General features: G+C 48.9%; 1 protein-coding gene across 2 annotated transcripts in view; it reads left to right on the plus strand.

The window, feature by feature from the left end:
* The window catches only part of LOC113488515 (protein CEPU-1), a 311,358-nt gene that overhangs the window by 13,962 nt on the left and 270,786 nt on the right, over positions 1–26,610 (plus strand). The window contains exon 1 of one of the 2 annotated variants that reach the window (XM_026863736.1): positions 3,979–4,040. The exons of the other annotated variant lie outside the window; for it this stretch is intronic. The gene's annotated coding sequence lies outside the window, so the exon portion shown is untranslated. Of the gene's footprint in view, positions 1–3,978; positions 4,041–26,610 lie in introns of those variants that run through there. 2 annotated transcript variants of the gene reach the window in all.

Here is a 26,610-nt window from a genome sequence, read left to right on the forward strand (position 1 = left end):
GGGGGGGGGGGGGGGGGGAGCGTAGGGAAATGAGGTTTGCTCTGCTGCAGGAGCCTGGGGTTACATCGGCAGCTGCAGTAGTTCTTGGTCTCTGCTCACTCCTCTGCTGTTTCAGATTTTCTTGGAGGTTTGTGTTGAGAACATGCTCTATGGTTGGTTTTTTTTTTTTCCTCTCTAGAATCCACTTTGTATGTCACTTACTCTTTTTTTTTTTATTATTATTATCTTAAACATCCATTATTTAGAAACTGCTGGAGCCTGGAAACCAATTTCCGTGCTTATTTCAAAGAGTTTGCAGCGTTTAGGCAGTTATGTACAGGCTATTACATGGACTGACCATGGGAAAACAGAGCCTGGCAGGGTTGAGTGCCCTGTGGGGAGGGGGTGGAGGACCCCCGTGGGCAGGCGTGGGGGTAAATACAGGATAACTCCTGCCTGATGGACATTTGTGCCTCAAACCGACCAGGCAATGAAAATCAGTATTGCGTTCAGCACAGGGTCCTGTGCTAGGGGAGGGGTGGGAGCCCAGATTTTCTTGTTGGGTTTGTTGGGTTTTTTTTCCCCCTAGATTTGGGAGCCCCCAGATGGGGTTTGTGGTGAGAGGTGGTGCCTCTGGGCATCCTCCCTTATGGGATGTTGGGCTTCTTTCCTGGGTGGGGACATGGTTGTGGCGAGTGTCCTTCGCTGTTCTTGGCTTTGCAGGGCTCAGTGTGTAAAGCAGCGGATCCCTGAGGATGCTTTAAGCTCCTCAAGGGATTAGGGAGGGTTATGAGCAATCCCAGGACGCAGGAAATGTCAAGGCAGCTCGCAGCCAACCTCCTCCTCCTCTCCTCTGGCCGAGTAAATGAACGGAGGGACATTTTCATCTTGGTTTTCCATTTGTGGGTGGGTGGCTGGCTGGCTGAGGAAGCCCCCGGTGCGGTAGGACTCCCTCTTCCCAACAAACCATGCTGATCATATTTAGGGCCAGGGAGGTGGTGGGAAGGAAATCCAGGCTTGAGGGATTGAGTTCATCCCTCTTGTAAGTCCGTCAAAGTCAGCGGAGTCGCGGCAAGAGCAGGGCTGGCCCGGTGCATTCGCGGCCCGAGAGCAATCCCTAAATACTATTGACTTAGCGTAACCCTCTGCTGAGCTGGCTGGCAGTCACGCCAAGGGCCTGCTCCGAGTCACAAGGATCTCAGCAAATGCAGCACAGACTCAGGGGAGTCCTGGGCTGCTTCAGTGCCCTGGTCTGGGGGCAAGGGAGCACCTCAGAAGTCACCGTCACGAGGACGTGCAGACAAAGGGAAGACCTGTCTCAGCAGGACCCGCTTCTTTTTCGCAGTGTTAAGCCCCGAGTCTTTTATCCTGAGATTTCAAAAGAGCTGAAAAAGATCAGTCAGTGGCATTATCTCTGCTTTTCGTGAACAGGGAAGCCAAGGTGGCAGGGCTGGTCCTTGCCCTCCCTGGGTGCTCCCACCCCTCCTAAAACTTCCCAGGGTGCCAGCAGTGGGGTTTACAAGGGGTGTCGCCCATGGGGCTCCTCTCCCTCCCCATACCTTTTAGAAAACCAAGATGTAATTAACTCGAGATCGAATCACTGGGGCGTTGCAGCAATTCCTCCTCGGTACCCACGCTGGCGCTCCTCTCCATGGGATGCCAATTGAGCATCCCTGCCCCAAATTTGGTGCGTAACTTGACATGAGTGTGTTGGGTGTATCTGGCTTTGCAGGACTTGTGCTGCAGCCCAAATCTGGAGGCTCTACAAGCATCTACTCGCAAATCCGTGCATGTTGGAACTCCCTGAGTGGGCGGGCAGACCCTTTTACAGGCAGTAAGACAGGCTCCTCTCCAAACTACTGCCATCCTCATCCTCACAAAACAAAGTTAAGGCTGAAATCCAAGCTGTGCTGTTGATGGTGGGAGGCAGACGGCAGTGGTGTTGGAATTTTCTCCGCGTCGCTGCGAGTTAATTCCTTCCAGTAAATCATCCAAAATAATTTGCGGCGAATATCAATTTTCTGTGTGAACTTCTCGCTGGCTGCACAGAAGTATCTTCTGCCGACACGGCTCCCTAACTCTGCTGATCTGAGACAACAAAGCAGCTGGGGAATAAACAGGAGGCAAGCTGGAGTCCCTAGGGCTGCCGGCACGAGGGAGGTGCCAGGGCTGAAACACGCTCGCAGATAAAACCCAGTGAACGCAGCCGATGATTAAAGGCTAATTTGCTGTCTGTGTAGTGTTAAGTGCCCCCCTTTCCTAACGAGCAGAAGGCACTGCCAACCACATTCTCCTTTGCCGCCTCTCTTTTATTTACCTTTTCAATTATTTTAATGCTTTTCTGATCTTTGATAACGAGTGTGTCTCCTGGGATGGGATTCCGGGGCCCACCCCTGTGCCAGGCCAGTGACAGAGGATGTTTTCTGTGCTAGAGAAGACTTTTATGGGTAGTGAATGTCTGGGGAAAAAAAAAAACAAACAACCCTCAGCCTGCTCCACCTGTCTTGTGATGGATTTCAGCCTGTGAGTGCTGGCACTGGCTGTCACTTGGTCAACCTTTCTCCCCACCAGCTGGTAGAGCGGAGCTGTCCCAGAGCCAAAGGCACGGCTGTGTGGGAGCCGTGTCACCCCGCGATGGCGGCCGTGGGGTGAGGGACATTACCCGTTAGCATCTGAACTGCCATCTGTCCTCACCAAAAAAATCTCCAGGAAGCGTTTTGGGCTTGGCTTGCTTGGTTTTAAGGGTGATATTTCATGGTCTGTCCTTCCAAGGAGAAACACGAGTGGTGTGGGCTCCTGGCTGTGCACACACAGGGTGATCCTGGGTGCAGGATGCTCTGAAGGACGCACCCACAGGGCATGTGTCCTGCACCTGCAGCCTAATGCCAGCTTTTTGGAAGTATGGTTATTTCTGCAGCTTCCCCATGCTTGGGTGCTCCCATCACCTAGGACACACCTGCAGGTGGCTTCAGGAACAAGGAATTGAGGTGACACCAAGAACCCCATAACGCTGCGTTGTTGACCTGCCGTAGCGACGCGTTGCTGATGGGGCAGCCGGTGCTGCTTGTGTACCAGTGCTGATGCCCAGGGGTTTGCTGGAGCACGGCAGCACTTGCAGGGCTGCGATGGATTAGTCCCTGGTTATCCTGTGGTTATTTTCACACCAGGGATTGGAAAACCCATTTGGCTGTTTCTGCTTTTATTCCTATTGAGATGGGAGCAGGCTTGGGGAGAGCTGGGATGAAGCCCGTTATGAAGAGGGTTTGCCCGGTGGGGATTTACCAAGAGGAGCTGTAAAAGGGAGGAGGAAGGAGTTGTTGAGTCGTTTCCCCACCAGTAGGGTCTGACGCAACTTTTTTCCATGGTGCACGTTGCAAACGTCTTCACCATCGCTTCTCAGCGGTTCTCTAGCCCGGGTTTTTCTGCTGAGGATACAGGTGCTTTCAGCTCCTCGCCTGCAGGAATTAGCGGCATTGCAGCTTCTTTCCTGGAGGGAGGAAAATTGCTCCTTGTTGTTGCTCCCTGCGGATCAGGAGCTCGAGCACCCTCTCACACCCTGACCCGGTGAGCCAGCTTGCGCAACCCATGCGCAGCAATGATGGGGGTCTGCTGGAGGCACAGCCCCCTGGGGGAGCTCAGCTCCCTGGCACAGCCTAAAATAGATCTGGGGCACCCATTTGCAACCGGTGCTAGGATTGCACATCGTCTCCCCGTGGGGGAAGCAGCCCTGATTAAAAGAACTATTTATAAAAAGCCTGGATGCGGGAGAGGAAGAGGTGATAATTAGCTGGTGGCGGTGGGGGGCACGGGATGGGTACCAGCTCAAACGGGCAGATCCGCCCTCCCAGGGCAAAGGCGGACGGGATGGGGAGGGGAAAAACTCCCTTTTCCTTTGCCCCTCTCTGAGAGGCCCTGCTGATTGATGCTATTTTATTATCGCTGTTTTATTTTCATAGTTGCATCCGCTCTTCGTTCCTGGCAGTGGGAGCAATAAGGGCATCGAGGGCTGGTTGGAAATTGTCTGTCTGTGTGGCCAAGAGGATTCATCAGCATTGGTCGGGGTGATGTTTTCCACCAAGAAGCGTTTATTTGTTTGTTTGCTTATTTGCTTTTTAGATGGCTGTGAGACAGAATGAATTTTTCATGCAGAAAAAATTCAGCAGTGTTTTATTGTTTGAAAAATTGGCTTTAAGTACATGTGTGTATGTGTGCATATAGAAAAAAAAAGTACTGCTCTTGAGTCATCGCCACTTATTTATTTATTTGTTTGATGTATTGGGCAGATTTATTTAATTGATGACAGCATCTAGAGCGTGTTAGGCACTTCCTAAGCTCTCAGAAAGGCTGGGTTTGGTTTTGCTTCAGCGACACACAGCCTAAGGACAGACAGACTTGGTGCTAGAGGTCAGCAGAAGGGGAAGAGCCGTAGATAATTTAGTACGAGTTAAATCTCTTCCCTCTGAGCTGCCAAGAGCCAGTACCTGCAGCCTCTCGAGGGGCTGGATTAGCTCCCCGTCACCTCCCCAGAGTGGATTCAGTTTTTATATATATATGTGTGTGTGTGTGTGTGTGTGTGTGTGTGTGTGTGTTTCTCTTTCATTTGGCTGGGACAGAAATTGCTGAGTCAAAGACTCATTTTCTTACTGAGCCCCTTGGAAGGCAGATAAAGGGGACGGCGGCGCTAGGCAGGGCTATAAATAATGCATAGAGCAGAGGAGCAGCCCGAGCAGCCCTCTGCTTACAAATAGATTTCTCAATAACATACTACCCTGTCTGCGGTCCCCAGTACCGGCACTTGGCTCACCTGAGGCTAACACCTACCACTTGTGGAAATAAATAAATAAATGAGCCTAATAAAGCCTTTAGTTATCACGAGTCCTGCCTGATCGTATCGTTGCAGCCCTCTTAACGCCCTGCCTGGCGTAGTATCCTGAGTTTAATGCTTCTGAAAGTCACCGTGCTCAAGGTGATGTGAGGATGGGGGAGAAATGTGCCTAGTTTATCCTTCTGCCTGTCCCTGCCACGGCTTGAAACGCTGCTTTCCCACCATCTCCCTTCATCTTTGGGATAAGCTGCTGGTCCATTTAAATATGGAAAATGCCGAGAGGGAAGGCCAAATCCAAGGCAGCTGAGGATGAGGAGGAGGTTCAGATGCGGTTGGGTCTTCACCCACAAGCATTGTGGCATACAGGAACACATCTTAGGACCCGCTCTTGCTCCATGTCATTGATCAAAATGCTTCCAACTGCTCGTTTCGAGATTTAACTGCTGATGGCCTCTGCTGAGGATGACTTGGGAGGGTGAAAGCCCAAGGCTTTCCTGGTGGCTCAGTAGCCCAGCTGAAACTACGGTTCAGTCTCAGCTGCTCTGCACGAAGCACTCGCTCGCTCGGAGTTGTAACTGGCTCCAGCAACCCTGCGGAGCAACGATGGCTCGTGTGGGCTCAGTCCTGAGCTCTCAGCGATGCTCCGCTGAGGCACAAGTGAGCCGCAGCACAAAGGGAAACGAGGGTGTTGTCGAGCTGGCGAGGGCTCATGGGGGGCTTTTTCATGCAGTCCCAAGCTACGGGGGGCTTCAAAGGCTCTTTCCCTTCCCTTTGAGCTGCTTGTTCAAACAAGCCTGAGCCCTCAAAGCGAAACACACCGAGCAAAACTGTCGCGTTTCATCCAATTATCATTGAGTCCCGATGCAGAACTGTACATCAGCCCTCGGTTGGCACAGGGGATCCGGGTGAATAAACGGAGGTGCTGGCTCCCCTGTCTCGTGGTGTATGGGCAGGGGATACTGCTTAGTGAAACCAAAAAGCAGCAAATGTCAAACCGATGAAAGAAAATCTTACTTCCTTTTTTTCTGCCTTCTTAGAAAACATGTGGTTACTCCTGAAGTTTCTCAGCCTTTTTTTCTTGCTCTTCGGTCTCAAATCCCTCGTCAGGAGCCACCTTTGAAACCAGAAGCGCAGCTGTGGGAGGGCAGGAGGGAAGGACACATTTCACAGCCAACCTGGACAACCTTGGAGAGTTTAGAGGAGCTCTGAATCATCCTGCTTCGGGGCGCTGGGCAACCTCTCATTAAAGAGGGTCAGGAAGGGAGGTTGGCTTGGGAAGGGTAGCCCATGAGTGCCATCTTCAGGATTGTCGTTACCTTTTTTTCTGAAGTTAGAACGAGCAGGTTGGGTGCTGCTGCTACATTTGAGCATGCTGAAAATCCAGCGTGGCCCAAGTTGATGCTGTGTTTTACCCCAGCCCTCCTCCCCAGCTCTTACTGTGGCCATGCATGCTCTGGGCTATGCCTCCTCGGCGATGTTTCTTTGGGTATTTTTGCACTGCACTGCACTAAATTGCCTGATTCAACATTTTCAAGGGTATTTGGAGGAAATGTGGATGGTTCATTGAGTGGTATTTGAAGGAAGCGGAGAATTTAATTAAAAAACATGAGGGAAAATTAGTAGTAAAGGAGACTGATTGCAAGGCTTGACGTAGGGGAGGATTTAGGTACTGCAGCACAGGCAGGATCACCGGGAAGTGTCGGCTCCCTGATCCATCCTGGTCCTCTGCCCTTTGGGAGAATAGTAACGAGGGGAAGAGGAGGGGCAAAAAAATAAAAAAAAAAAAAAAAAAAAAAAAGCAAGCTGTGTTTTATTGTTGTTTGTGATTTTTACATATATTTTGCAGATTGCACAGCCTGGGTTTTTTTTCCTTTTTTTTTTTTTTTTTTTCCTCCTGTCTGCTCTGTTTAATGCAAACGGCACCTTCCTGCTGATTGCAATCACACACTGATTGAGAGAGGCTTGCTCTGCCTGGGCTAGGGAGGGAAGGAGGGAACCTTAACCCTTTCTCTAGCCTCCCCTCATCCCTTCTTGCTGGCTCAGTCCTTCCTCACTTTCTACTATGTGACTCAAAACTCCAGTCCCAAAAGGCCTTCTGCTTACATATGCACGAGACGGTCCGCAGCTCTAATAGTGAATTTATTTTAATAAGCGAAGGCTTTGAAATAGATACAAACCTGTCTGCTTCGGGGCATGGGCCCAGCTCTTGCTAATGTGATTAGGAAGAAACTTTTCTTGCAGAGAAATCACTGCCTATCTGCCTGCTGCAGACGGGTGCCCCGGGAGGCAGGGAGCAGCGGTCACTGTGGGAGGCGGATGCCTCCACTCGGCAGATCATTGTCTATTCTGTCCCGGTTCTTGTATCCACCTCATCAGCTCAGCGTCGTGGCTCCTTCCTACGGTGCATTAAACAACACCCAGCCCATATGGCCCCCTTGCTCTTCTTACCCATTCCTTGCAGGTGGATTGATGGGTGCCTTGGGGAGCCGCCTTGCAGCGAGCGCACGTCGGTGTGTGCGTGCGCCGGGGCTGGCTCCAGGAACCCGGGTTATGTATATAAAGAGCATCGTGGAAAGCAAGTCGTTGGTGGTGGCTTTGCATGATGGCTGCTGGCGCCGTTTGGGCTTCTTATGAAGTCTCATCTTGTGAAAACTTGTAAAAGCTCTTAAACCTCCATAATCCTTAACGCAGCCAACGTGCAGCTTTTCGCGGCGGAGCTGTGGGCATGGCCCGGGAGTTTGATGGGTACGATTGCTGCTTGCTCAGGTTTATGCCTGTCAGCTGTGTGATCTTGGGATCTCCATCCCACACGTTGCCTTGGGGCTTGCATCGCAGCACGCCGAAAGCTGGCAGGCACCCGGTGCAATGAATCTCCTCCAAAAAAGAAAAACCCTCCTCCCGCGGGGAACGGGGATGCGGTGATTGCTCCTGTTTTGCTGCAGATTGCTGGTGCTTCGGGTGGGGGAGCTGGGTAGCTGCGAGGACACGCTGCACGGGGCTGATAACTGCACTTCTTAAGGGTTAACAGCTTCATGTCAAGCGATGTCACCTGGTTCTTGTGCATCAGGCAATAATACAAGCAGATGTGGTCCTGGTCCCCCCTTGCAGGCGTCCTAGGGGCTGTGATGCTGCTCGATGGGAGCTCAGAGATCCCAGGCACGTGCATCCTGAAATTTTGGCTGTGCCAGTTCTCCCTCCTCTCTTGCTGTGTGATAAAAGGTGCTGTAAGAGATAGGGAGTCGAGCGCTTTGCAGGCACGGTGATGCCTGTGCTGAGGTCAGGAGCAAATGTGGTCCACAGGCTGATAAGTTACCTGTGAAGGCAATGACTTTGGGGATTGGATTGCGTTACCCAACTCGGTTACGTCTAGATAACATCGTGGTTTAAGACATCGATCATTTCAAAGGAACCTGCAGAGGGATTTTAATGCCTCGCAAATTGCTTTTCCTTCTATTCAATTTACATTCACGATTGCACAGAGCATATTTAGGAGCTTTCCAAACTGCCACAAACAATGACAAATCTCTCCTGAAATGTTCTCCTGTTGCAGTAAATTTGACCTGACAAAAGAGAGGGAGAAACTTCAGCCTCCTTCTGCGCCATAAGGGCCTCTTAACCCTGCAGCAAGCTGGGGCTTGGGCTCGCCAGCTCCATACCTGCTGCCCTCCCAAGCAAGCACAGGGAAATGCTTTGCTGTGATGCTACAGCATCCTATGGGCTGCGTTGGGATGCGCTGCCAAGAGATGTGTGTGGTGAAAGTCCCTGATCCTGGAATCACGTCCCTGTAGGAAGCTTTACTGGTGGAGTGGAGCCTCTCCAAGGGCTGCTGGTGCAGGTTAAATAGCCAGGTGGGGTATACAGCTGCCCTCGCCGCTGGAGACGTGGTGAGGAAAGACAGGGATCACTTCTGCAGGAGGAAAGCCGCTTGCTTTAGTTGAGGTTGTGAGGTTGAGCCCTCGATCCCTGATTGTTGCCCTGCCGAGCACAAGAGCAGGATGTGTTGATTGGGAAGGGAGCACGGAGCTGGAAAATGGAAATACGCACAAGGATCTGGCAGCGTGGCTGGGATTTGTAGCAGAGGGGCTCTTCTACATGACATATTATGAGTCTTTAAGCAGTTTTTTTTCCAGGGTTGCTGGCTATGGCATGGAGCGTGAGAGGTGCCTCTGGACTGAAAGGCATTTTTCCCTGTCAGACAGGCTCGACAGTGCTGCCAGCCCCGTCGCTGCCTCTCGTGTCCTGCCCAGCCCGCCACCCGGATGGGATCCTTGCTAATTGAAATGTAATCAATACGGCGGTGATTGGTTTGCTGGCGGGAGAGGATCCCTTTCTGCGGCCAAAGGGACAGGCTGCCCTGATATCTGGGGAAGCACGCGAGTCTCTGGCCTCACCTGGGGATCTCAGCCGTGCCATTTTGGAATTCCCAAATTCCCAGCATGGCTGGGTCTGATCTTCATGGTTTAGGATATACAATGCACTTTAAATTTTTGGTCCTCACACACCCAGGGATTTCTTTGCTCCCACACCCACGGGTTTGGTGTAGGCATCTTTCCCGTGGCTCCTGATGGGTGGTGGGGAGAGGGCTGGGAGAGGAGCCCAAATGCCAGGAGGAGGGAAGGATATTTTTTCCAGGCAGCCTCCAGGACTCACTTCATGCCAGCACGACTTTTTCCCCATGCTTGCCTAGCGACCAAGCTGTGGTCAGGCAAATAAGTCTCTCGCCTGTGTTATTATTTCATTAAAGATGTTAATTCTGTCCGGCTGTCTTCCTGCCCTGCCTCTGCATATTCATGAGCCTGTGGTGTCCTCCCGCTGCCGTGGACAGCCGGAGGAGCTGCCATCAGGGCACGCAGCGGGTGCACGGTCCCACGAATGGGAGCGTGCTGTGCTCAGTTCAGCCTGATTTCCCTCCAGCCTCTTCTCTGCTGCTTACCAGGAACTTTTGAGAGCTGGCGCAGAGATGCAATGGGTTTGCTCCGAAACTCATTGGGTTTATCCAGGAGCATTTGTTGCCCCCAAGGATGTCTGCAAGCCCACGTGGCTCCTGCTTGCTCAGATGCACGCGGGTGACCCCACGAAGCACCCCGAAGCTGCTGCAATTAGTTTCCCAAATGGAAATCTGAAGATTGCAAAGAGGCCAGCTGAGGTCCTTGTTTGTCGTGGCCAAGACATCAGAGTGAAGCATCTCGCTGTGTCAGTGTCCTCTGATTTCCTATCTGATGCCTGCCAGAGCATCGCCTGCTCTGATAGAGCCAGAGATTTCAACTGGAAAATGTCAACTAGCCCTGGATGGATTAAGCCCAGGAGTTTTGGCGTCATTCCTGGCACCTTTTTATCTCATTCCTCCATGAAGCTATGATCCCAGGAATGACCGTGCTCGAGGGGAAAGAAGCAATCAAATACGTCAAGGAGTAAAGCTCCTGCAACAGAGAAAAACCTAATGCCAAGGCCCTGAGTGTGGACAGGCTTCCCAAGCCCTTTCATTTAGCTAGTGCTTCTGTTTGGGGATGGTGTGCTTGGCTCTTTCTCCAATTTCCCTGCGCTTTGGGGGTCTGAGATAAAGCCTTTCAGTATTACTCATCTGTCCCGGGAGTCTGGGAAGGGCTCTGAGGAACTGGAGGCTGTGGTGATGTTTCTGCCTTCCAGCTAGAGGTGGATGCAGTGTTGCAGGCTCTCTACGTTGGGCTTTCAAGCTGGTATCAGGCATTGCTGGGCACATCTGTGTCCCAGCACTCCCCATCTCATTCCCCCTTTTTGGAGCTGTGCAATAGCTGAGCACAAAGCCAATCTATCCCATGGGCCTTCTTGCCCTAAGATGGCTCCAGAAGGCTGCCAAGCCCATTACTGTTCTTGATTTAATCCTGGCTTTTACGTTACAGACTGAAAATCCTCACGGCCATTAGGGCACATCGCATTAGGGATCTAGAGACACGTGTTCAAGCCTTGCTCGAGGCTTGTGCTGAAATACTCCCATGACTGTCACAACCAGGGAGGTGTCCCGGCATGCTCAGGCGGTGGGAGAGGACTTGCTCCATCTCCTGCTCCTCTGCCATCAGCTGGAGAAGCTGGCAGGCTCCAGGGCTTTGACTGAGGAGCAAAATGATGTAGGTTGGGGTGGCTGGGAGAGTTGCTGCTGTCAACTGTGCCTACGCTGAACCTCGGTGCAGAGCTGGCTGGGATGCTCTCAAAGGAGCTGCTGAGCTGCCAGAAGTCACAGAGCAACACATGAAACACCAGCGAGCATCAGGTTGGGTGCTGGGCTTCAATGGGGAATGATTCAGAAGCTGCTGTGCAAGCAGTTCAGCCAGAAGCCAGAGCAGGAGTGTGGGGATGGAGCTGCAAGGGCGAGTCCATCTCTGGCCGTGCGATGTGTCGTGCTCCACCAGACTGACCCCCGAAGCTCATCTTTCCCAGATGATTGGGATATCCAGAGAAAATGAAATGGTTCCATGCTCTCATCTTTGCCCACATGCTGCGGTTAGATTGGGAGGTAAATTTGAGGCTTCTTAGTCTGGAGGAACATGATCCATGGGCATGGGAGCACCAGGACCCTCCTGGCTGAGCAGGCTGCTGCCTCCAGCACTTTTTTGATCTGCTCCTAATGCTTTCAGCTCTTTAGGGGCTCAAGCCCTTTCCCTTGGGGTAGCCCTAAAGAGGTGTAGAGGAATTCTGATTTTTCAGTCTCTGCTGCCCTATTCTCCTGCATTGGTCATCCGAATCCAAGTTGGCACCGTAGAAAATATCATGATTATATTCCCTTCCCCTGCCTTGCCCCTTCAGAGCCAGCCCTCTTGTTGAATTAGCGGATGCACCACAGCTGATCATTAATCTTCTGTGGCTCTTGAGCACTGCTGGTAAATCTGCTGGGGTGAAGCTCGTAGACTCATCTCTGCAAAGGGCTCTGGCCCTGCTCAGGCTTTGGGAGGGTCCCCAAGGTGTCACCCAGCTGGTGATGGCAGCAACATAGTGTCGCTGTGCTGGCTGGCAGGGAGGACAAGCGCTGGGGTCTCTCCATTTCTCTTCTCTCGTCCTGCCTGGAGCTTGCCAGTTTGCATTGCATAGGAGGAAATGGGAAAGTCATAAATCCATCTCGAGTGTTTCTCTTCTCTTTAGGGGAAAAATAATAACCCCAAACAAAACAAGCTTGCAGTCGGGAGAAAGGAATTCCTAATGACAAACTTACTTCAGCTAGGACACCAGGGGCTTCAGCAATATGAGATTAAACCTGCTGTGCTGAGACTCTATTACTCCATATATTACTGTGTGCTGCTGGACTGATGGTTCTCACAGGCGGAAATATAACCCTTTGAAATGTCAAGGCACATAATAAAGAGACCTAGCAGGGGAGGCTGGATGGCTCCGGGGATTGATAAAGCCTTTACAGTGCTGGCTCTGCTGTGAGGAGGGGTGGGTGCCTGGTGGAGCTCACACGCTTTGTTAGATGGCTCGAAGGGAGAGGTGGCATGGGAGAAATATCTCCTGGAACAACCCTGTTTGTCCAACTTTGCTTGGGAAATAAAGGCAGGGACCTCAGAATGCAAGCTTGGATGAATAGTTGACTCCTGCAGTCCTCAGCTGCAAGTGTTTGTCCCCGGGGTGGCTGTCATGCTTATACCTCTTAATTAACTCTTAATACTTCCCGCATCCTCTTTGCACTGCAAATCTCTTGTGGACAGAGTGTTTCCCTGGGAGCCCCCCTGGGTCTCCCGAGTTAGTGTAAGATCATGCTGTAAATCTCTCAAAGGGCTTTCCTAATGGCTGGTGGATACAGCCATTTCGAGATGAGGGTAGGCAGCAAGTGGGATCAGTGTCAAGGATCTCTTAGCAAATCCTTCAGGGTTAGGAAAAGCATTTACTCACTGGCTGGTGGATCTGTAATTCCTGTTTTCAGGAACGGGCACAAGCTGCTGGATGAGCCGATGCTGGTGGGTCTGTGCCTGCTGTTCCCATGAGTCCTGCTCGTCTCTGCCGTGCAGCGCAGAGCTCCCTCTTCTCCCCCAAAAATGCTGGTTGGTGGCTGTAAACTATGAACCTTCCCATCTCTCTGTGGCTGCTGTGGGCTCGTTAAGGCGAGAAGAGGGGAATAAATCTCCTGGAACTCATGAACTATTTACAGCTGTGCTGAGCAAGCAATCCACAATTATTTATTTATTCTCCCCTGTCGGGCTGTGCTTGGGAGCCCAGGGAGTGGGGCAGGCTGCCAGGGCTGCCTGTGTCCAGCCCCACGCTGTATCCTCTGCCCTGGGAGACACGGGAAGGCACTGGGGGAGTCCCCAGAGGTCCCGAAAGGCAGCACATGTGCCCTGGGGGCATCTGCATGCGATGCTAGATCTGTCTGTGTCTTAGAGAGGAAAAAACCCAACCCTTCCTTGTGCTGAGCACATCTTCTGTCTTGCTCTGGCTGGGCATCCTTGTGCCCAAGGCCACAAAAAGGAAGAAAACTATATTGTAGAAGCAGAGAGCGTGTTGCCTGGCAAGGAGAGACGTGCTCGAGGAGCCTGTTTGGGGTGTAAGGAAGGGTGCTGGTGTGAGCACACATGAGCACACAAGTAATTCTGCTGAGGCACATGAGTAAGGGCTGGAAGACAAACTATTTCAGCTTGTGTGAAAGTTTTTTCCCTTCTTTGGACTCTACTTCCCTGTCTGTAAAATGGGCACATGAGCTTTCACCTCAGGACAGTGTGTGGTGAGAGAAGGTGATAAAGGCTTGTCACATGCCTCTTCCATAAGCTCCTAATGGCTTGTGCTGCTGCTGTGCAAGGTTTCTAGGGAATGGAGCCATTGCTTTAGTTTGAAAATCAAGGTCTGTCCTTGAGGGGCTGCAAGTTTGATGTTTGTCCCCTGCTCTGAGCCTTTTGGGTGGGAATTGCCCACTGGTCCTTCTCCATCCGCTTACTTTTATTAAATAGACTATTTTCCCTGCAGCATCCCCAGACAATCAATAGGTATTTATGAGTGATCATTACAATAATTATGCAGCTGCCTGTGTTTTGTGAATACTGGTCTTTAAAGCGACCAGGCAGCGAGGCAGGGTTCATCAGGTCATACCCGCAGCGCCCTTTGTTGCATAGGGATGTGTATGGGAGGCAGTACCCGTCACCCCCTTGTCCTTTGCCATGTCCCTGTGGTGCTGCCCCAGTCCTGCATCTCTCCCCTCCCTGAGTTTGGGCTGAAGGAAACGATGCTTCAAGGAAGCAGAAACAGCCCCTTTGACTCCCCTGGCAGCACTGGAGCCTGCTTACCGGCACTTGTGTTGCTTCAAAGTTGTTTTTTTTTTTATATCGTGGGGCTTATGGGCCAAGGACACTTCTCGCCTGCAGCTTTATATCTGTCAGTTTGATCAGCAAATGGGGGAGAGGGCCATAAAACTGCAGAGGCTGAGTCCTAGTCCCTTTAATCCCGCCAGGAGGGCCGGCGTTATTTCTCCGCCGGGAGCGCTAATAGGATTCTAATACGCTGGCAAATGGGATTTTTTACAACTGCCATTCTGCAGTTACTGAGACGGTGTGTCACCAGGACAGCCCTATAAATTCTCTTGGAGATGAAGGGGGCTGGTGGCTTGGGAAGGGAATGGTGCCCGCCGCCACCCATGGCAGCCCTCACGGATGATGCTCGCGTTGGGGGTCTGCCGGATCCCCCAGTGCTGCTTTTTGTGCTCTTGGGGCATCACCACGGCTTGGCTGGACGGTATTGCTGGGCAATATGTGCTGGTGGTTGGGCTGATGGGGGTTAGGGGTGGTTTGGTTGTTGCTTGTAGGGTCGATATCCAGCCCTGTGGGCTCACCCTCCTTGCACAGGTGTGTGCCAGGACTGGTCACCTCTGTGACTGATCTCAGCAATGAGTTGAGTGGCCTCTGTGTGGCCTTGAAGGAATTAATAAGTCCTAATAAACCTGGGGAGGCTCTGGAAGGACCCATTTCTTCCTGCCCTCCATCGCTAGGCCCTGGATGAGTCTCCTCTGTCACCATCAGGCTCCAGTGTGGAGGTGGCATCCTGCTCCCAACTGCTTTTCCCAGCCCGCCCCAGTGCTGGGGCCCATGGCAGTGGGACCATTGAGTCTGTGGCACTGTGGGATGGGGGTTTCGTGCCAGTGCCCTGTGTGGTCGCTGCAGGGTGGTCGTGGACAGAGCACCCACCCAGGGCAGGGAAAACCCCCTGGGCTCATCTTTGGGACCCAGTTCCTTCCTTTGCTTTCATGTGTTTGATGTTGATGAGGTTATAGAACTTGTGGGTAGGAGGGTGATGCGTTTATGGCCTTTCTGTAAATCCCCTGGCTAGCGCAGGGGTGGCAGAGGGGGCAGTAGCCACAGGTGCAGACAAATCTGACTGAACGTTGTTCAGGCACCCACGGGACACGCAACTGCGCTTCATCCCCCCCTCAGCGGGCAGCGCCTGACTCGAGTGCCAGAGCCATAAATCTTGTATTACTGTATCCAATCTCAGCTCTGGATTGCTTTTTCTCCAGCCCTGATCACGGAAAGTCAGGAAGATGGGATTATTTACTGGGGCAATCACAGGTTGATGGGTCCTTGCAGCTGCTTCCACGCTTTTTGACATCAGTAACTAAACAGCTCCCCACACTCCTCGCTGAGTAGCACCTATTTCCCTGGGACGTCTAGTGGGGTTTTGTTGTACTTAGCTGCAAATTGGTACAGGAGACTGGCCCGATTCTTCTTGTTTTACAGCAGTATAGGCATGTAGGCTTTATCTTATCTATTATCACCTCTGCCTGATAGCTAACAAGGTCGCATCTACCTCTCTTGCAAATCCTATTTGTCATCACATTTCTAGAGCTTCCCAAAAGTCCCAACCTGACGTCAGGCATCCTCGTGCTTGGTGCTGTACAAGCAGATTGCAAGAGGCAGACCTGCCCCACAGATAATAAAGCAGCTATTGTTATTCCCATTTTACAGACAGCCGAGCCAAGGGGAGATGCGTGGTCCAAGTTAATAAAAGCTCGCGGAATAATCCCCCATGATTTATCCAAGGTTATAAAGGAAGTCTGAGGTTTGAAAAGAGATCTCAAGAGCGCTAAACAGAAATTTGCCTATCTGTAAACAGCTCGCTCCAGGTTTTTGAATTGCTGCTTTAGGAATGCAACCAAAGTAGCAGAGTTTTTTCCCTATTTAAAAAAAAATAAAAATGAAAAGTTCTGCATATAAATAGGCACCAGAGATGAGGTCATGTTGTGCAATAAATAGGTGAAGGCAGGATAACGTCACTTTTTATTGTGGCAAAATTTGTGACAAGAGAGAATATCTTCTCTTAGACTGACTGATATGTTTGGGGAAAAGTAAAGTAACAGCAGACTCACTTTTGCATGGAGTCACAAGAGGAGGTGGAGAGAGAGAGGAGGTGGTTGTCCCTGGTAAGGACATCACAGGTCCCTCTGCAGCAAGGACATGGGAACAACATGGAGAAGGGCTCCCGAGCTGCCACCAGTTACAGCAGAGAGTTAATGCAAAATTGGTACCATCTGCTGCACTTCAGGCTTTGCTTCCCATGCTGTTCAGTCCTGCCCGCACACATCTGTGCGAGGAGGGGTTGTGGAGAGGGCTGCTGGGGACAGCAACCCTTGCGCTTACCAGGAAGTGGTTTAGTTCAGTCTGCTCCAGATTCTCCAAGTACCAAGCTTGTCTCCTCTCGGGCCAGTGTGGCTGCAGCTCTCCGTGCTCCTGAAAAACACTGGAGCTGGGCTTGAATCGATGCAGTATCTTGCAGTCTTTGATGGGGATGGGTGAGAAGTCCTCTCCTGGACCAAGGGGCTCTTCAAAGCCATTTCCTGGGCTGCATCTCCCTCTGCTCACTTCTTCCCAGATAAAACAGTGGAGATATGTCCCTTGGACAAATCAATCCCATCGTGTCACCATTTTTTATTTTTTCACTCTTTAGAGTGAGACTTTCTAGGAAATCATCCGGTATTGTGGCTTTCAGCTTCCTGATTCTCATCAACTAAACACCACCCTTTCCCAAGGCGTGCTGAATTAAATAAAAAAAAAAAAATAAAAAAAAAATCAACACCTGAGCTATGCCGGCAGCTCGGTGTAAACAACCCGGCACCTGCTGCGTTAATAGCGCGGAGGAGAAGCGATGCTGGAGGCTTCAAACTCCGCCGAGCTGTCACTTCGGTGCCTCTGACCGGGTGTTCGTGCTGACTCCCCAGATGGCTCGGGCTGGCCGGGGCTTTGCGGAGCAGCAGTGCCCCCCCCACACCTCTCACTGCTTTCCGGACCGCGCTGACATGATGGGGGTGAGGCGTTGGCGTGCTCACGTGGAATTTTGGGCTCTTGGGATAATTCTGTGTGAGCCTGTTGCAAACCTTAAGCGGGGTGTGCCTGTGTTTTGGTAGGTCCTACTCTTTCTGTGTACTTTCAGGAGGTATATCCCACTCGGTGCCTTGGGGCCACATGATGGGCACAAGTCACTCTGTCTCCACGTGCTTTGTTTTCTCTCTCAGTAAAGCAGAAATGCCAATGTGAGGGTATTCACCTCTTTTCCACACCCAGCATCCTTTCCTAGCAGCTGTCTGCTTGTGTTTTTGAACAGCACCCAGCGTAGCGAGGTCCTGCCTGGGGAGAGAGCTGCTGCTTCTGCTGTCGTAGAAATTAAATATTAATGTTGGTATCACAGAAGCTATTCTGTTCACTAAATTCATTTTTTCTTCTCTTGTACGTGACCAAGTGGAAGGTCTCCTTATGACAGATGTGGAGAGGGGAGTTTTCTCTCTCATGGTCAAGATGAGATGGTGACTCCCTGCGGGGGTTCCTCATGTTCAGCAATGTGGAAGATTTCCACATTTCCCTCTCCAACCCCAGATTATCTCCACCCCCCTGCCCAAATCCACCAGCGTGATGCATTTCCAGGTGTTGTGCATTTGCAAGGCTCCAGCAACACGCTTGCAGCCCTGTTTTCCCCCCAAGGACTGCAGCTACAAGGGGCAGGCAGGGAGCAGGGTGATGGAGCCAGACTGCCACAGGCTCTCCCGGGGGCTTAATTTTATTTCTCTCATCCCCTTTTTCCCCCTCAGGCTTCGGGGTGGGAGCACCATTTCCCCTTGCAGGGCCACCAGCATCACAGCGATGCCGTGCGGCGCACGGACCGATGCCTGTAGCATCACCAGTCCTTGAGGGAACCAACCGAACAAGAAACAGGAAAGGGGAAAAAAGTCCTGTAGGGGATTTTCCACCGCCTGAAGCATCTGGCACCGGGAGTTGCTGGCAGTGTATCCCAAACCGATGGGATTTCAACAGAGACATCCGTTTCTGCAGCTAGGAAACAAATAATAACAAACAGCTCGGTGATGGGGGCAAGCAAGTCAGACGAAACGTGAATATTTTGCTTGGAGAGGACTGTTTCATTCTTGTCTGTGCTGAAATAGGATGCTGCTTTCCCATCCGGAAGGAAAATTAGGTTGTAGTGATGATTTTTGGATTTTATTTGTAGAAGCATTCATATGGGAGGAAGGAGAAGCGGTGAGGAGAGGGACAACAGCCTATTCTCTCTTTCAACCGTAATGTGATTTTTCATTAAATATTTTTATATTCATTTTTAAAAATTAATTTTTAATAATTCTTTTATGCATGCTGGATAGTTGAGCTTGGAATTTGAAGTTTTGTACCTTGTACTGAGGATACGGTGGCTATGAAAGTCGTGCATGGCCAAGCCTTGTTAGGAGCTGAAAACTGTCCTCTTGACAGGAAATGGAGAATAAGACAAATAGATCAATTTTCATTACAGCCAAAGCTTAACAGTAGAGGGCCTCAAATTTCCTCTGGGGTCTAATGTTGTTTAACTTATTTCTTAATGGTCTGAAACACAGGGTGACCAGGGCTGTGGCCTTTGACTACAAGAGAAATATGAAGTTGCCCTAATAATGGAGCGTTGGGAGTTATGAAAAGGAACTGGATAAATTAGCTTGTGGTCTTGTGTGTGGCAATGGCCGTGTCCTTCTGGAGAAGTAAATATCATTATTAAGTAAGGGGAAAGGAAAAAATAGGGCAGATTTGCTGTGTATAGAGGAGAATTTATTCTAGGGAGAGAAATACCGGGATGGGTGATGCTCCATGTGTTGGTGCTGGAGCGGTGGGATTTCACGGTGAGCTGCGTATCCCCGGGGCTTGCAGAGGGGCAGCTCTGAAATGTGCTGCTGGCAAAAACCAGGCAAGTTTCTGGTCTCAGCAGAGACGTGAGGAAATGAAAAGGCTGAGGAGATGGGCTCTGCGTGCGATTTTTATGGCGAGGAGAAGCTTTTGGTTAGGCACTGGCAGGAAATAGCGAGTATCTGCTCACAAATGGTGCTGATGTCCTTAGTCACGCTGGGTGGAAGTGACCCGATGCAAAATAGAGTTATAGATTTCTTGTGCTGCTGGACATATGGCTAGACTGGTATTTAAACGCTGCTTTTGCAGCCTGTGGGCTGCAACTATAAATGGAAGGAAATGCAGATACAAAGATGTTTCTCGAGACTCCCCACCACTTTCAAGAAAATAAAAATTAGAGACAGGAAAAAAAAAAAAAAAAAAAAAAAAAAAAAAAAAAAGGAGTACTTCTGCAATGCAACAGTATAAAAAGAACCCCAAACTGAATTTAAGTACTTAATAAGGATAATTTTTTTTCATTTAATGTTGGCTTTTTTTCTCCCCACAACCCGGCGTCACCCTGCCCTAGGCTTGTTCAAATCTGGTGCTGCTGTGGCTCGAGTCCCATCTACTATCCCCAGGGCAGCCCTTGGTGTGACACACACACCTGTGTTCCAGACTGTGTTGCCGGCTTTAAATTCTCCTTGCTCCACGGGTTTACTCCATAGAAAGAAGCTGTACTTGGGGAACGTGATTTATCTTCCTTGCAGCAAGCGTTTGGGCCTGTGTCCTCCTTGATTTGGGTGATTTGTGACATTTCACCTGTCCTTTAAGCTTCTGAAGTTGTTGCGCTTGAGCAGAGCAAGCTTCAATGAACGGAGAAGAAAAAAAAAAAAATCAAAATTAAAACCGATACGTTCGTGTTTTTCTTTCCCTGTCTACAGCTTGTTGAATATTCTCCTTCCTCGTCGGGAAGCGGGAATAAAGTTCACGGTGTCAGTGGCATAATCGAGCAAATGGCCTTTGCGCTTATCAAGTGCCTCTGTTCTGCTTGGGCATTTAATCACCCGCAAAAGCCATTTATTGCCTCGTATACTCCTCTTCTATGAACATTAGCCCTTAAATACCTGGCATAATTAAAGGTGAAGCTGCGGCGCTGCGCTCCGTCTCCTGCCCGGGGAAGGGTAACAGATGAGGTGGGAGTTCTGGCGGAGTTCAAGGTGAGAGCTGTAAAGCCCATTTTCTGCATGTGTCAGGGACATTATTTTAGGAATGTGTAATTCTGCTGGTGAAAATTGAGGCTGGCTCAAATAATAATTCACGCTTAATGAACTTAGAGTTATAGCCCTGGCTCTGCGGTTCCCTCTGTGCCTGGCGCGGTCCATTGGCCTTGTCAGATGTTTAAAGGATGGTGAAGAAATGACAAAAAGGATTTGATGGAATTAGGCAGAATTCCCCCCAAAACCTATTTCTTTGTGTTTAGATCCCTGTCTGGGAAGAAAGAGAGAAATTCGCCACAGCTTTGGCTGTAATCCAGTCGGCTCCTTGATCGGAACTTTTCAGGGCTTTAACCTTGTGCGTTTTTCCTGCAGCTCAGCTCTTCAAGAGACTTGTGCCCTTTCTTTATGTAAGGGAAAATAAAAATAAAGTATTGATGAAGGGTTAATACCCAGTGCTGTGTGCAGATAGGAAATTTAAGTACCTGCCTGTCACGTTCCTTGACACATCCTTGGCTACCCAACAATCAGATGTTCAAAGACTTGATCATTAATGCAGTTATCCTTGTAACACCCCTTTGATAGTAAATTAATGGGCTGTGGTATGTAGAACATCAGACTATTGCTACCGCTGGGTTTATACACTAGCAAGCTGTATCGCTTGGAAATATTCACCCTCTGATGAGCTTGGGGAATGGAATGGAGGCAATCGACCCAAAGCTAAGAATCAAATTATTGCAAGGAAGGAGCAAAATGTGAGGCTACCCCATATTCAAACTCTCTGTCCCAGTCGCTGGGTAAATACTGACCAGGTGACCGACTTGCTTTCATGTGAAAGGGGTTGAGGCATCACCGGCTGATGGTAGAGTTGTGCATCCGGACAGATTGTTTTAAGATGGGTGAAACCTTGGTGCTAAGGTGGCTGCCGTTCTCCTCAGCAAGGTGCTGAAGCAGCTGGTGTGGTATTTCACCTCAAGTAAAGAAAATGGTGATTTTTTTTTTTTTTTTTGTGGGTACATTAGGAGCTCAACCGCTGGCTCTTTGCTCAGCGCTTGTTGCTGCCCCCAAAAGCCCTTCTGTGGAGTTAGTGACCTTGCTGAGGAGAAACGGCTGCGGTGTTGGGCTGCCGGTGCTTCTCGGGAAGGCAGGTAGACCCGTCGCAGATTGCACGTCAGGCTTGGCCGGCAACGCGGGCGAGCATGGCCGGGGTGCAGCTGGCAGCGGGCGCTGCTGCCACGGCCTCCCGCGAGGCTCTTCCCAAGGTTGCTGCAGACCGTGGGTGAAGGAGGGTTCACCTGGGGGCCAGCAGGGATCGAGACCCCCTCAAATCTCAGTCCTGTTATCCCTCCCTCTGCTTCCCGAGCACACCTCTAGTGAAGGATTGCTGAGCCCCACGTCTCTTCCTAGAAAGACGAGGATTTTTCTGGCTGTTGAGAACACCAGGCATCTGTATAAACAATTGTATTAAGCCGCTGTTGTAGTAATTGTGTTTGTACAGTGAAGCAAAAAGGCTCAGTTTACCCCTCTGCTGTCTGGAAATGATTCCTCCAGGTTATGTGCGAAGCATTTCTTCAGTGTACTGATTTCATTCAGGGAAAAAAAAAACCCAAACAAACCCGATACTATTACAATGACATATTCTTCCCCAATGGTAACTTTATCCCTGCTTCTGGCTCAGTGCAGAATCATAATTCATTTTGTCACAAGGATAGCAAATAAATAATAAGAATAAATTGAGCAGATTATCTCATCTTTAAGCCATGCCCAGCATTCATCAAATCCATGCCAAGAAGCAAGACTTATCTGCAGTCAAATTGATCCTACAAGAACACCTACCTTAAGCTCCATTAGTGTACCTCGGAGCCGCTCACCCATCTCCCCGGTCCTCGCTCGCTTAAAATGACGAGTCATTAAAATGACACACATTCCCAAAGTGTCTTTCTTATAAAAGGTCTGGTAAAAACGTTATGTGTTGCTATTTCTCGCCATTGATTTTTACTGAAAGGACCAAAATAGACAAAGGCTCAATTCGACTCGGTAGAAGTTTGCTACTCACGCTGCAGATGCAAAAACATCCTTTTTTTTTTTTTTTTTTTTTTTACTTCAGTGAAGTTTTAATAACAGATGCTGCAGGGAGTTTCCACAGGACTAGTGTCTCATTACTCTTAGAGGAAGTGCTACTGTACATTTACTGGTGTAACACAAAGTGTTATAAATAATTAACGTGGAACTACACCGAATAAACCTACTGCAGGCCTACTAATTGGTAAACCGACATGTATTTCACTCGGAGTATGCGAGAAGTAATACCGCTTTCAGTAGGATGATTCATTTGTATGAATTTAAGCTTATGAATAATGGTTAAAAGGGCTGAGGCTCGCTTTTATTTATTTCACAGCGCTCAGAAAATGGTAGGTGCGTCATATGAATAAAGGTGAGTTTTGTTGCCCCGGAAAATAAAGCCTCATCTAAACTAAAACTGGAACTGAAGGAACTAACTTTGTTAGCGCGTAACAATTATTTCACTGGAAGCCTGTGTGTTCAATTCAAATTATGTTCACCGAACCTACTCTAAGCCCCCTCCCAAGTTATCGCAAAATAGCACAAGCTGAATGCAAAATAAGGTTGTTAATTTGCAGTCGTGCTCTCAAGGTGTGCGTAACGGAGGTCTTGCTGACAGCACGAGACTTGTCTCCCCGTACGGTTTAATATGAATTTAACCTGATATATTTAAGCTGGAAAACATGCAAGGGTGAATGGCTCCACTTCGGCTCAACTTGACTGGGAACATATTTAAGATTAAGCTGGAACAAGCCCTTTTTAAACTGAAATAGGTTCGTGCTTACAAGAGTGTTGCCCCCGTTTAGGTGTGTTGGTTTAATAACTGGCTTTTGTTAAAAGGCGCGGGCTCTTGCTTAGCTACACACCCTCTATTATTCCCTCCGGGTGGATGCCAGGAGCAATTTTCTGCCGCAGGTTTGAGTTACCCTCGTGCAAAGGGAGTGTAAACTGGACTTGAAACCATTACCAGGTCAGGTGAGAAACGTGCTGGCATTATGTTTCCTGCAGCAGAAGGGACAAGCTGAGGTGAAAGCTAACGTGCCAAAGTGGGAAACGTTAGAAAGATGGACTTGCAAAATACTCAGGTTTGCAGCAGGTATGGCAAAAAATGACACTGTGACTCAAAAAGGCAAGCTGCCAGCATGGTGGCACACAACATTTCAAGACTATATATAAATATCTGACCTATTTCTTATGGATAGCACAATAAGGACTCGATCAAAACGCCATTGAATTCTGCAGGAGTCTTTCCATTGACTTCAATGGCTTTTGGATTGGCCCCTATAAACGGCTCTTGAGGAGAAGATAGTGGTGCATTTGCCTGACTATTTTTATAATGTGTTTGATCACTCACTCGGTGATTTTTCAAACTTCAGCCGTTCGCAATGGGGAGCTAGTGCAAATTACAATGTTCGATGTCCAAAGAAATGTCTCTTGAAATTGAACTGAGACTCATAAAACAGATAAATGTGTTGGCATCCCATGGCCGCCAAAATGAAAGGAGAGCATTAACACTCATTAAAAGGGACAAGTCAGTGCCATGCTTCCAGTGACCCTGTCACAGAAACACGAGGGGTTTGTAATTCTAGTTTTCAGTTCTCCCAGCTGTTGGACTAGCGTGGGGCTTGTAGGATCAGTGGGCCAGCTCATTCCCTGTCCTCTTTCTGAAAAAAATGGGAGTCTGGGAAAGGTCCAGGAAGCTTCTCAGAGTGTGTCTGGAGAGTAACATCCCCCTTGGAGATGTTTTTTTCTTGACCCTGAAGCGCAAAGGTTTGTTTTATTCCACCACGGAGCTATGCAAGTTCTCATTGCTCGTATAAGTCTTCCATCCTTTTGGATCCCTTTTAAGCTCTTCTTTTTAATGATACCTGGTGACAGGGAGGTTAATTATGCCTTATGGAAAGAGAGGTCTCATCTCATACCTTTGCATGGTGTTGCCTGTTGAATTTTGTGGAGGGGCTCCTCTGTTTCTGCTCTTTGAGGGTAAGAAGTACTAGGCAGCAGGTTTGTGGTGGAAGGCTTTTCCATCTCCAATTACAGTGAAATCAAAATATCTGGTAGGGTTGTTTTCACTGGAGCTTTTGCTGAGCATCACCAATGGGTATCATTTTCATAAGCTGGAGTGTTATTTCCCAGCCTTGGTGGTTTTTTTTTGGTCTTATTTTATATAATAATTTTTTTAAAAATGGAATCAAAATGAAAGCTTTCAGTGAGGTTAAAAGATTGTTCCTGGGAATATTCTGTGATGTGAAGGAAATTCACGGTTTCAGAGTTTTGCCCCAGGTTTTGCCCTAGATTTCAAAGTCTCAGAATGTCTTATAAAAGAGAATTTACATGTTTTGACTTTTTTTTTTTTCCAGGGAATAAAGATGTCTGGTTTTACTCCTATTGTATCATGCTCATCTAGACAGTAATATTCAATCTTTGTCAAACCTAGAAATTTTCAACTGAAGGCACAGAGCATTTGAGAAATATTATGTGCATAGATTGCTTTATGCGATAATAATGGAGTTGTTTTTTCAAAAGCCTTTTGTGGATGTCTTAGAAGCAGTCAGTGGATTAGGTATAGAAAACCGGCTTGAGGTTTACTCATCGTGTCTCAGCTAAATTGCTGGGTTTTGCAAGGACGCCTGCTTGATCTGCAGGTTTTCGGATGGGTACAGCGTTGGCTGGAGGTCCCAGCAGTTGGTCCAGCTGTTGTTATTGAAGAAGAGATGATAAGTTTTTGTTGGAATGAGGGGATCTGAGGCTCCTCCACAACCTGAGGCTGGAGGTCACCTTCTCAATGTCACCACCTGTCCCAGGGCTTGTCATTTAATTCTTCTCTTCCCGCTCTGATCCTGCCAAGGATAATCCCCCTTCAATATGCAGAAGGGGCAAGTCTGGGCCAGCCGTCTCCCCCATGCCTGCTGTGGTGGAGATGACTGAGGAATTTATTTAATTTCTCCTCCATGTCCTTACACTCTAATTGGTCCCCAGCAGACCAGCTTTGTTGGAAAGCTTCCTGCTGTCGATGGGATTTGGCTGAGGAGCTGGTTTGTGCAGGTTGTGGGTGGGATGATAAAATCTCAGGTTGCTCTCTCTGGTCTGACTTCACTCTCCACCCTACGGGAAGACCTGAATGTGGGAGCAGTGCTTGTTCTGACCCCCTTTTCCTTCCAAATACGTGATTCTTTTTTCCTGGGTCACAGTGTCCATCTCTTCTATTTACTGAGCTCTAAAGCCTTGATTTTCTCAGAAAATCCAGCATTTGTGTTGCTTAAGACCAAACCAGGGAAAACTTCTTCATCAGACCTATGTGACTTTGTATTTGTCTTCTAAAATTCACACTGCTGGACCCAAAAAGCAGTGCCTGACCCACTGAGCAGGTCAGGCCTCCCCCTGTTTTTAGGCTGCTTTAGGCCCAGGCATTCAAACAATGTTTCTAGATCTTGGAAGAGGCCAGGATTATTTTGACCATGGGGGAATCTCAGTGACTTATGATTGCCCAGACGCTCTTTGGAGAGAGTTTCTCCTTTCCAGGATTCAATATTACTGTGTCTTGCCACTCAGTGGTGGAACGGGCTGTTAGAATAGGCTGACCAAAGATGTGAGGTTAAAAAAAAAAAAAAAAAAGGACAGCAATTTGTCAAAGATCTGTTCCATACAGCTGAACGGGGAATTAAACTGTTTTTATACCCTTTTCAAAGTAGATGAGAGAATTATGTCCTATGCTTAACTTTTAAGTCCCTGTGACCTGCTTAAGTGCAGGTTCTCATATTTCTGTGTGATGGACTTCTCTGTCAGTGCTGTCCTGGAGGGCCATAAAGTGCTGCTGAGTTTGGTCCTTGTGTATCCTCAGGAAAGGTCCCGTCTGTCCCCCGGTCCCTCCTGCGCCGGGGGCTCAGGCTCTGGTCTGATGCGGATTCTCCTCCATTAGCCACAGCAGGACTTTCTCACGATTGAAATGCGCTATTTTTTGCCTAAAGGAGAACTGAAAATTAAGCGAACTGATCTGTTTAAACCTTTATAAATACGTGTTTAATATCTGCTTAATGTGAGATGGAATTTATGAGCCGTTAAGTGATGCTAGATCGTTTTTATAAGAATAGAGAAGTCTAGTGGGAAAATTTCCTCCTGGGACATAATCTCATATTATTATTTTTTTAAGAGAGAGAGATTTAATATGTTATAGCTGACGTTTTCAGTGATATTAGAATATAAATCTTTATAAATAAATCTTTAAGGGTTTAAATTAATGAAATCCTTATGCCAGTGGTGAGGATTAAGCCTCTTCTGTGGATGAGTAAACTGAGGCATGGATACAGAGATGAGCAGACCCAGAAATGGGACCCATGAGTCCTGCTCTTCGTTTATGGTAGTCCAGCTGCTTCATGGCCTTCCCCCCAACAATGTGCTTTGCATCTCCTTGGGTTTGGGGATTTTTTTTTTTTTTTTTTTTTTTTTTTTT

The sequence above is a fragment of the Athene cunicularia genome (assembly GCF_003259725.1).
Source record: "Athene cunicularia isolate RWA chromosome 24 unlocalized genomic scaffold, athCun1 chr24_part1, whole genome shotgun sequence".
NCBI lineage: Eukaryota > Metazoa > Chordata > Aves > Strigiformes > Strigidae > Athene > Athene cunicularia.